Below are 11,797 nucleotides of genomic sequence, written 5' to 3' on the forward strand. Positions count from 1 at the left end.
GAAAAGCCCAAAACCTAGGCCCCATTTCAACAAATGACCTCAAAATACTGAAAACCATGAACATGGTGAATCGATATTCAGAGTAACACCCTGGAGACTCAATATGGACTCAGCTGCACGCTGGGTCAAATCACGCCTCCAGAAGACATGCAGGGCAATGCAGGTGGGTGTCTTCTCACATGACCCAGTGTTTCAGTAATGATCAATCTATAATATTTATGAGGCAAAAATCCATTTGGTAATCAAGAACTTCAGTCAACATGTTCTTGTTAATGAATTTGTGTAGTGTCTTCAGTTGTGTCTATCTTCCTAAATTAGCTCTTGAATAGAAACAGAGGGCCTGGACCTTGGAAGAGTCCTTTGGGAAGTAGCCACAGTCCCCCAACACGGCTTCCTCGGCTGCTCAGAGGCGAGGGGTGCCGAGGGAGCAGGACTCACTGAGTGTGCTCCGTTCGCCTGGTGTCACGCCAAGCACTCCAAACCCACCGCCACTTAATCCCCAGCAGTCCCAGAGGAGATGAGGTCAGCACCACCTTTCCCAGGGGAGGACGCGGGGTGGCGCTCAGAGGTGGACATCTGGGGCTTAAGGCGGGTCTGGGGGTCCAGCCTGAAGCGGCGGCCTCACCACCCGGCCCGTTGCTTCTCTGGGAAGGCTGTTTGTAGACTGAGTGGAAATGGGTCTGAACTCCTCCATAGGCTTCTGCTGTCCACACATCCTCTTGTGGGACAGCTCTGCAGGCGTCCTATTCTCTGTGACCTCTCTTCCCCAGCTAAACGTCCCAGGCCTTCCAAGATACCTCAAATCTGTCCTTTTGTCATCCTGGGTGCCCAGAATGGACTGCAGCTGAGCCTCAGCAGCTGGGATGCAGGCAGGGGCACTGGGAACCTGTGACAGGCCCTTGGCATTCAGTGAGGGGGCCGTGTGGGCCGTCTCCAGTGTGACTCAAATGGATCTTCTAAGAATAAACCCAGGAGTTTCTTTCCCTTGGAAATGCTGTGCTCTAGGTCTGTGCAGCTTATTTTATGAATTTCAGTGTCGGAACTTACACCTGCCCTTAATAAATTTCATCCTGATGGATTCACCGTAGTATTTCCAAAACCCAGATCTGTAATTTAATATATTGTCTGTGTTTCTAGCTTTTGGCACAGGTAGCATTGTATAGTGGAAGGAACTTAGCTTAAGGTCATGCTAACCTGGGTTCAAATTCTAGTTCTGCCACTTATGAGCAGTGCATCCTTGGGCAGCCATGGTGCCTAACCTTGAGGGGCCTGCCAGTAATATCTGGAACACTGTTTAGAAATAACTCAGTTGTTTAACAGCGAAGCAAGTAAATCCATACTCCACTGGGCTGGCCCCGAGTCTCAGGGAAGCAGCCCTAGAGTGGAACTGCAATTCAGGAAGCAGACACCTGAGCACGTGAGAAGATGTGGGCCAGCCTGGACCACAGAAGAGGGAAGCCAGAAACTGTGTTCTGGGGGAACATGCTGCACCCAAGACAACGGAACTTTCTGAAACAGGCATCCCCATGGCCTGAATGAAATAGCTCTCACCCAAGATGGACTATAGCTTGATTACATACCTCAGGAAGCTGTTCCAACACAGAAATAAGCTGGGCTTGCAGGAGTACTGATGGAGGGTCAGGAACATTCTGGTCACCAGGAAAGAACACCCACCAGGGAACAGCCAGGTCGGGTGTGGACACCTCAGTCCTGTGTAAGCTTGAATGGCAGGTGTGGCCCCTGAGGCATACAGGCGGGGCTCTCCATATTCACCACCAGAGAGGTGCCCCCAGGACCTCCCACTGGGTTGTGCCTGGCCTTCTCATGTTGACAGCCTGACCTCATCTTCACCTTTCTGGCCTTCCTTTAGTTGCCCTTTGCCTCTGTGTGAGCAGAAACGTCTTGGGAAGCCGGAAACCCAGTGCCCTTGGTGTAGCACCGTCATGGTGATAGATGAAGATGCGGTACCTAAAGCAACTACCCAGGAGCATCCTAGACTCATCCTTCCTAACCTCATGCCCCACCTTCTGACCCCACCTCCATTTCATTCAAATTGAACAGGAGTTCAGCTAAGGATACAGCCCCAGGACACCCCCAACCCGTGTCTGGCAACATCAAACCTCCAACGACTATCCTGTGAGTGTAGCATTTTTAAGAGTTAGTAATCTGCCTGTGCTGTTCCCTGGCCTGAAGGGTTCTCAAGGGCATCATGCTGAAGCCCTGAGATTGCATATTTACACATTTCTCTGATTTTTCTATCAAAGCTTTAAAAAATAAAAGCTGGTTTCGATTCACAGGCCTTTTTCAAAAACTTGGATATATGATTGCTATGTGCATTTATAAAGCATCTCATTAAAATCCCCCATTATAGAATCTTTTCAGGATAAATAAATTTCAATACACAGAGTTGGGCTTGGAAAATCCATTTTCTCCCTCTTTTTGAAAATTACATCCACATTTTCCAAAATCTGGCCTTTCCAGCCCTTTCCTATATGCTATGATTGTCTCTAAAAATTCATATTGGTTATCTTGGCTAGTGTGACTACCAGACTGTAAATTGTCCAAGGTGGGAGACTTTCACTGTTCTAGGGTGGTTCTAAATTCTCTTACAACCTCTGTAAAACCCCCTTTAAAATGAAAAACAATAAAATCCTAACATTCCATATACCCATCAGTTTAAGCCACAACTGACCATCTTGGCATATTTTGCTTCCTTTCTTTTTTTTTTTAAAGAAAATTCATTCCATTGTTTAATAAATATGTTTTATATAAAAACCTTTATGATACAAAGCACAAAAGATGCAGTAAGTAGATAAAAGTTTTTAATCACCCCAATTCCACACTCAGAAATGACGGTTAATACGAGGTGAACATCATATCAGACATCTCCGTATGCATAGGGAGATAGACTAAATGCCATTATTAATAATAAGTATTAAATTTACTTTTACTTGAATTTAATAAAAGAAAATTAAACTGAAGGAATTTTTGAAATTCAAATGTGTCTTCGCTGCAATTTAAAGTTCACCTACAATTTAAACAAAGAAATTGTAAGAAACATTAAAAGGGTAGAGTCAATACTGCTGGGTTTTCAAAGTATATATTTCAGTTTCCAACAGTGTTTGTTGACTCTGGGCTCTGAAGGGACACAAGAAGTCCTTTCCTCTCCCCTCCCTGCCCCCAGTGCACACCTCTGTTTTTGTTAGGCATGTTCTTATTCCACTTTGTGGACGTGTGCGACTGTTTTAACCCCTGGTAACCAGCCTTGTTTCGCACCGGCCCTCCAGTGGTCCTTTGAGCAGAACTCTTCCACCCTTGGTCCTTCCGTGTTTGGGGATGGCTGCCCGCTGCCTCGCCGCTTACCTGGCCCTGGGCCCATGCACTGGCTTGGGGGCATCTCCTTTTTGAATACCCATGTGCTATTATTCCAGCTTCTTGGTCACCGGCTGGTGCTGTAAGTTGGAGACTATACTGATTTGTTTTGTTTTGTTTGGCGCTGTAGGTGTTTTGATTTTCTGCCTGATATCTTAAGAAGCTGTATTTACCTTGAAATTCAATAGCTTAACTACACTCAAGTGTTGTATATCAAAATTTCCTGAAATACGGTGTGCTCTTTTGATACAAACTTCTGTTCTTTTTCTTTTCCAGGAAAATGCTGTTGACTTATCTTGTCGAACACATCTTCCGTTCATTTGTGAGTTTTCTACCTCAATTCGTGTGTGGGTTCTTTGTCACATAAATATTAATTTAATTTTCTTGTCTTTTTCATTGGCATTCTCTCGGATCGTACCGACCGTTCCAGCTTTGTTGTTACTTCAGTTTCCATCCGTGTCTAGCTCTGTCTTCTGCTTTTCTAATCTATTTGTTAATTAACAGTGAGGTTTTGATCCTCGGTGTTTTCTTATGCTGCATCCCCCTTGTAATTTCTTTCTGTACTGTTTTTTCACTTTGACTGTTTTGTTGACTTCATATTTTTACTAAGTGATCTCTGCGGAGTAAAACAATTGTGAGGAATTTACTTGAAGTTATGCTCCTTGAAGTTATGTTTTCAGGCAGGTCTCTCTCTCTCCCTTACTTTCTGCTTGGTTACCTCTCCCACTTTCTTTCTCCTTTGCTGAAACCTGTTTGCATACTTGCAGAGCTGACCTGTCCATCCTTACTATCTTATTCATGCCTGAAAACCTGACTTCTTAACTCCCTTCCAGGTGCTTTTTCCTTCTGAACTAGAGATCGGACGTTCTTTCTAGTTGAGCAAACGCACGCAGGCAGAGTGTTCAGCTGGTGTCCTACTAAGTTTTGTAAAAACCTCTGAGCGCTCATTTCTATTGAGATTTTGTGAAATCTCTTTACTGTCTTCAGTTTCCATTTTTCTTACAAAAGTTCTTTGTACAGCTTTCAGTCTAAAAATGTTTCTCCTGAACATAGAAAATGGAATCAATTTAGAAGATAATGAGCTGTACTTTATACTTGTGTTCTGTCAGCCATAAGCAACAAAAAGCCATAAGCAAAGACTTATCTCTTTATTGTGCTCTGTATTGTATTTCAGCTTATGTTTGCAGCCATAATTTCAGCTCCACCTATTTGGTGCTATTCTCACCAGTTCATGTCCCGTTTGCATGTAAGACCCTTTAAAATAAATCCCTCTCATCAGAGCATCATGTATAGTTTCACTTTCTTCTTTAAATGTTCTCTCCTCTTCATCCCTGAAAGGAAAGGAGCGACACACAGCAGCAATTCACCGGAGAAATCCGCTTTATTAGGGAAAGGTGCTGGGTTATATAGGAAGAGGCATGGGGTGATTGTGGTGTTACTTCTACGTGGCTGGTGGCTATTGGCGAGGTGCTGGGATTGGGAGGGGGGCGAGAGGTGATTGGGCTTCAGGTGGCGCCGACGGGAACCGAGGACCCTGAAGAGAAGCCGGAAGTTCGCCATCTTACTGGTGGGGGCCCTTCAATCCCCAATCATATGAATTGCAATTGCAGCAAGGGCCGTGTTTGATTTTTGCACCATTTTGGAAATCTCATCTTTTGGTATCTCGTGATGAAATCAAATTAGTCCACGGCAAATGGCAAGCTACCTAGCCTTCCCTGCTGTGGTAAAATCCACAGTGGAAATTCTAAAATTACATGAACATTTTCTCCAAGGTTACAATCATTTTTTTTAAGAAAGGCAGCTCTTATTCAACTATTCAAATTGAATTCAAAGCCACCATGTCTCAGTGATAGTCTTAAGATTATATTTCTCTATCATTCAATAGATGAATACTTACTAGGTGCCAGGCAACATGGTATGTAGAATATAAAAATGAGCAAGACACAGTTCTTGTTTTCCAGAATCTTGTGGTCTAAAAGATATATTGTAGTAATAATAACAGCTAAAATATTATATGCCGGGTATTCTTTTAGTGCTTTATACCCTGTAAAACATTTAATTCTCAACAATGGTTTGAGGTAGGTACCATTGTTCTCCCCATTGGAGAGTTGTGGGATGGGCACAGCAGTTAATTTATTTAATAAAGTTCATGCATCTATTAAGCGACACACTTGCATGTGAAGCACAGGCTAGTTCAGTGGCCATGTTCTTACACTACAGCATACTACCCATCTACACGCTTGCATTATAATTTCAGGTGCGCTTGCTACTACCCCTGCTCTGTGCATTTGCATGTACTCCCCTGCATCCTTGAATTTCAGTTCTAACAATAGCAGTTTTTATTTGATTTATGTGACTTTGGGTACTCTGCTGTTTTTTCAGTATCATCTCTGTGCCTTGATCTATTTGTGGATTTGTATTTCTGGTTTATTTTCTTTCTCTTTCTGTGATTGGACTTCATAGCTTCTTATACTTTATTAATGTAATTTCTAATTGTTTTTTCTCTTTCTCTCATTGGTTTTTCCTCATATTATTCTTTTCTGTGTGTGTCTGTTCACTTGCCCCCAACACAGATATATTTTAGTCAAGTTTTCTCTCAGAATCATATATTGACCCAAAGGAAAGGAAATGGTGTCTCACAGAGCTTGAGTTGGCAGGAAAAAGCAGATAATTTGCAGAATAAGAACTACAAACAGCTAATACAAAATAAGAAGCAATTGAAACTGTGTTTTGACGTATCTTCAGACTCACTGATTCTTTCTTCGGCCAAGTCCAGTCTACTGAAAAGCCCACTAAAGGCTTTCTTCATTTCTACTACAAGGTTTTTCTTATTTCTGGCATTTCCTTTAGAGTCTTTCCTTAGAGTTTCTGGCTCTCTGCTTACACTGCCCGTCTGTTCTTGCATGTTGTCCACTTTTCCTGTCAGAGCCCGTGGCATGTAAATCGCAGTTATTTTAAATTTCTGGTCTGATAATTCCAGCATCTCTGCCATAGCTGAGTCTGCTTCTGATGCTTGTTCTGTCTCTTCAAGCTACGTTTTTGGGTTTTAGTATGCCTTGTAGTTTTCGTTAGAAACTAGAAATGATGTTTCAGGTAATAGGATGTGAGGTAGATAGGTCTTCTGTGTGAGGTTTATGTTAATCTGCCAGTCGTTAAGCCGTGGTTACTGTTTGCGGTGGGTGTCCGGGGCTTACATGTCCCCCGGTGCCCTTGCTTTTGTCTCCCCTGTCTCTGGATATCCATAGGGGCTCCTGCTTGAACACAGTCTGCTTTGCTGTTCTTTCCACTGTGATTTGCTCTACAGTGTGTGGCATGGAGGAAGGGAAGAACCTATGCCCAGGGGAAAAAGGCATTTGAAGCACTAAATGGATTTTTTAAACTGTTCATGAGCACAACTGCCTGAAATCAAAGAACATTTTATTTGTAAGATCCAGGAGAGAGCTGTGGAGAACAGAAGGGAGAGGGTGGCTGGTTGTTTTAAATGAGCTTTAGGCCTAATCACTCCCTCCTTGGGGAAAAACAATTGAGAAAAGATCAAGAAAGTCTTGGGAATCATTTGAGTGACAAGACTTCTCTGGAATAGCACCACCTTGAGGTGGCCACTCCCCATCTGGGGAGGTCAGGAAGGTACAACCAGGCTGGGACAACATCCACTAGGTCCTCACAGCCTGCACTGGTTTCGGGGAGATAACACACCCCATGCCTAGCGGGGTATGTGTCTTGGGCCATGAGAAATGAGCACTGGGTAGTGGCTGCAGGACCGAGCTGACGCAGGGCTGATCTGAGGAGCGGGGACCAGAAGGCCGGGCCAGGCCAGTTGCGTCAGAATAGCTGAGGCAGGGGTGGTGACAGCAGGGACAAGTGGAAGGGGCATCGCAGCAAGGCCAGAGGTGGCTGGGGCTGCGGTGGTGACAGTCTCCCCCCAGGCTCTGTGAGTAGTGGGGATTGGAACTGTTCACCAAAAATGTTTTTCTCTCCTTCCAAAGGGCTGGATTTCCCAGGCTTCCTCCCAGTCAGGGGTGGCTGGTGGTGACTAGAATGTGAGCACAAGTGTTTGCATGTCCAGGTCAGGGCTTTTTAGAAACAGGTGTGCCCTCCACAGACACGTCCTACCCACACAGTTGAGGCAGATGGCAATGAGGTCCTAGAGAAAGGCAGAGCCCTGAGACAGAGGGCACCCTGAGTTATCTTGTGGAAGCACCGCCTGCTGACCTGGGATGTGCACTTGGGATTTCATGTGAGCAAGACACAGACTTCTGCCCTACATACATAGGGGTGTATTTACTACAGCTACCTGCGCTGGCCTAAATTTGCACCCAGATGCTACCCCAGGGAGAAGGAAAAGGGGAAGGCAAAATAATTGAGGGGATTTGAACTTTTTTTTGAAGGAGAATTTCACCCAGTTTGGTAGCAAATTCTTTCTCCTTTGCCTTTTCCAGGTTGGCAATTCAATCCCTAGATTTTGGACCCAGAACATTGCTTCCCCAGTGACAGCAGAGCTCACCTGTCATTGGTTTGTCCTGATGGCTTTTGCCAGCGTGGCCAAGCTCCTGGGTCTTGCATGCTAAGCTATGTGAGGGTGACGGTGGTGCGTGTCTCCCTGTCGACTAGATGCCCCAGCCCGACCTTCCCCTCGGTGATGGGATAGGGAGCTCACATCTTAGGACAGGTGGGAAGACAGCCAGCCCAATGGAATCCACACCATGGGCAATCACCAGAGGGGCCTTTCTACTCTTCACCAAGGTGGTGACAGTATTAACCCAAAGGACAGGGATTGAGTATTAACTCAAAGGGCAGGTGACATCTTAGTGGGGACATCCCTTTTGCCAGCAGCTTTCTTCTTAGCTGTGCCAACAACCTCTACGTTCTCTTGCTTTGTCTATGGTCTGCACTTTTGGGCCAAACAGCTTAGCAGTTGGGTAGCTGTGTAGCAGTCCAAGACCTGAGTGAAGCGGCTAATGGCAGGAGGCACATTCAGCCGCGAGTGTAGGACGACCCTTTGCCGCTGCAGCTGGATGTGGTGGGGCCACTGACAAAATGAGTGAGGTCCCTTCTGGGCTGGCCATTCTGTCCAATGCCAAAACTCTCACACCTTTTCTTAAACTGAGGATTTACCACCACCTTGGCTTCCTGCTTTTTCACAACAGCAGGGGCCAAGCCACAGGATTCCATCTTTCTAATGGAATGAAATTGAGTGAAATTGAGTGAATTCTTGGATAGGAACTCAACAATAATAAAACAATCCAAATTTAAAAAGTGCAGAAGACATGAACAGACAATTGTTCAAAGAGAATATACAACTGGTGAATAATCACATAAAAAGATGCTTAACATCAGTAATCATTAGGGAAATGCTAATCAAAACCATAATGAGATACCATCTCACACAAATTAGGATGGCTATCATCAAAAAATCAGAAAATAACAAGTGTTGGTGAGGTTGTGGAAAAATTGGAACCCTGTGCATGCTGCTGGGAATATAAAGTGGTAAAGCCACTGTGGAAAATGATATGACAATTCCTCAAAAAAATTAAGCATAAAGTTACCATATGATCTGCTTCTGGATATATATTCCACTCCTGGATATATATTTTTAAAAAGTAAAAAGAGAGAGTAGAACAGATATTTGTACACCCATGTTCATTGCAGCATTATTCACAAGAGCTAAAATGTGGAAGCAACTTAAGAGTCCATCAACAGATGAATGGATAAACAAAATGTGGCACCTACACACAGTGAAATATTACTCAGCCTTAAAGAAGGACATTATGGCACATGCTGCAACAAGGATAAAACTTGAAGACACTATGCTCAGTGAAACAAGCCAGTCACAAAGGGACAGATATTGTATGATTTCTCTTATATGGGGACCCTACTGTCATCCACTTCAGTGGAGCAGAAGTAGAAGGGCGGATGCAGGGTCTGAGGGGAGTGAGCTAGGAATTAGTGTTTGACAGGGAGACCTTCTGTTTGGGAAGATGAAGAGAGCTCTGGAGACAGACAATGATTAGGCCACACACAGTGTGGATGTCCTTGATGGCACAGAACTATACACTTAAACATTGTGGAAATGGTAAATTTTATGTTATGTATATTTTTCCAAAATTAAAAAAAAGTTCCTAAGACAGACAATGTTTAATCAGAAGAGGCGAAGTTTCCTTAAGATAGAAAGATGAACTATTTTCCTGCAGTGGCATGGAAATGATGGTACTTGGGTAAACTGAGTTTAGTTTCTGGACATGCATTGCAATCAGCATTTTATTTTCATAAATAAAGGATATAATAGAGTAGAAAATATTGAAGTGCACAGTATTAAGGATGAGCATTGTTTAATGGAACTTTTATTTCTGTTATATGTATGTATGTGGTTGCAATAGAGCATGTTTCTTACTATGGACTGTTGGACTGTGGGAGTTTGAAAACCACTGCTGTAGAGCCACTGTCACCAGTGATAAACCTGTTATATGAATGTAATATAAACTACTTAGAAAGAATAATGAACATCCATAAAGATTAGAAAAAAATAGTAATGCTGTAAAACTGTAGTAGTGGTTGTCAATGGATTGTGAGCATATAGATGAGTTTTTAAATTTCTTCTTTATTTTCTAAGACATCCACAACAAACATGTCTTGATTTCATAGCAACAATAAGTAACAGAAATGAATCAGAGTTGACCAAAAGTGTCCCTTCTGTTAGCAGCCAATTTGGAAAATCTGGGAGACTATTTCTGGCCCCGTGCATACAGGATGCTAATGTGCCCTCATGTTGTGATGGCGACACACTAGTCACTGTGGACATAGACACCCAAGATGCAGTGCCTTCTCTGAGGACTGACAGATCCATAGTCAGAAACTCCAGCACAGCCCTGGGAGCTCAGGGTAGCCAGGCGTGGATCAAGATTCCCATGGAAAGCTGGGCATTTACTCTCTTCAGTGCAGGGAAGCCCTCGAGACGGAGCTTCCCTTCTGGGCTAGTGGGTGTGTATCCTGCTGCTGGTGGTGCTGGTTCACGGACCACACTTGAGTAGCCAGGTTCCGGGATCCACTGCTTGACTTCCATGTCCGGCCTTCTCTGGTGTCTAGGTCCCCTGAGGCCTGTCATTTGCCCTGCATGTGGCTCTCCCCTCTGCTGCCTTGTTCCACCGATGACTCAGCAGGACAGTCATTCTGACTTTGATTTCATTTCTCTCCCAAGATGCTGCTTGCTAGTCACTTCCTTCTGCTCCACACTGCAGCCTAGGAGCAAGCAACAGCCTCCTCCTCCTGCCCAAGGTCCACCCCTCCTACCGCCTACACACTACCCAGGAGGGGCAATACCAGAGAAGGTGCTCACATGGGGGTGTCCCCAGACGGCCACGGATCATGCAAAATGGGATCATGCCTGGGCAAGCTGGTTAGGCCGGAGTCCACTTCCTGGAGGGGGTGTTATTCCAGCCTAGAAGAACAGAGACACACAAGTAGGCACCGAGGGGTAAAAAGGCAGGTGCTGCGGGGCAGCTAACACCACCGTGGTGCAGGGGGGTATTACAGAAGAGTGGGGGAGAGTAGGAATGGAGACTGTGGGGAGAAGGACTGAATTCACAGGGGCCTCAGCAGCCGTCAGAGGAGCTTGGACTTCCTCCTGTAGGTGATGGAGCAGGGGGAGGTCACGGTGTTCAAGAGGTGTGTGTGAGAGGACAATGTCTATTTCAGAAAGTCGTAAGCCATTCCGGTGGTCAGTGGAGGATGGGATGGAGAGGACTCCACCTGGAGGCAGGGAGGTTTAGTGGGAGGCTAGGCTGGTGGGGGGGGTGTGGATAGCGGGGTCCGCGAAGAACGTGGGAGGTGCCGAAAGCCTCGGGACACAGTGCGGGGCTTGGGCCGGCCTTCACTGTTCTGACGCGGTCTCCCCGGGCGGGGGAGGTCGCCCATGGAGGCACAGGAGGCTCCGGGGCGCCCCTTGACAGGCGCCATCTTGTGGTGGGGCCGTGATCCAGTGGAGTGGGCTGCAACCAGCGTTTCATTAAATGAAATAAAATAGGCTAGGAAATCTCAAAGTACCTGACATGTAGGATATTATTTTTTGTTTCACACACACACATTTAACAAGTTTGTAAGTGACTGCTTTAGACTTCTGTCTGCTGATAACGTCAAGAGTGGAGGCCCCACCGTACGTTGGATCTGTTGGCAGCCGTGCCTCTGGCCCAGTGCAGGAGGTGGTGAACACGGGGACTGGACTGTCAGCACGAGAAGAGCGCTTCAGGGGCGAAAGTGCGCTCAGGCCACAGACGCCAAGGGTGGGGGAGGCTACGCGGTCCCTGCTGCCCCTTGCCACATCTAACAGTCCTGCCAGCACCACAGAGCAAGCCGGGCTCAGGAAGAGACCGCCTACCCTCCCGGTGTGTGTTCTCTGTTTCTTCTTCTGGTCTTTCCTGGGCTCTGTGCT

The 11,797-nt window shown here is 45.5% G+C and overlaps 1 pseudogene; it reads right to left on the reverse strand.

Annotated features, from left to right (window-relative positions):
* Positions 1-583: 583 nt before the first annotated feature.
* On the reverse strand, positions 584-8,544 carry LOC108405959 (large ribosomal subunit protein eL8 pseudogene; annotated as a pseudogene).
* Positions 8,545-11,797: the final 3,253 nt, after the last annotated feature.

This window comes from Manis javanica, chromosome 1 (assembly GCF_040802235.1).
Source record: "Manis javanica isolate MJ-LG chromosome 1, MJ_LKY, whole genome shotgun sequence".
In the NCBI taxonomy this organism is placed as follows: Eukaryota; Metazoa; Chordata; class Mammalia; order Pholidota; family Manidae; genus Manis; species Manis javanica.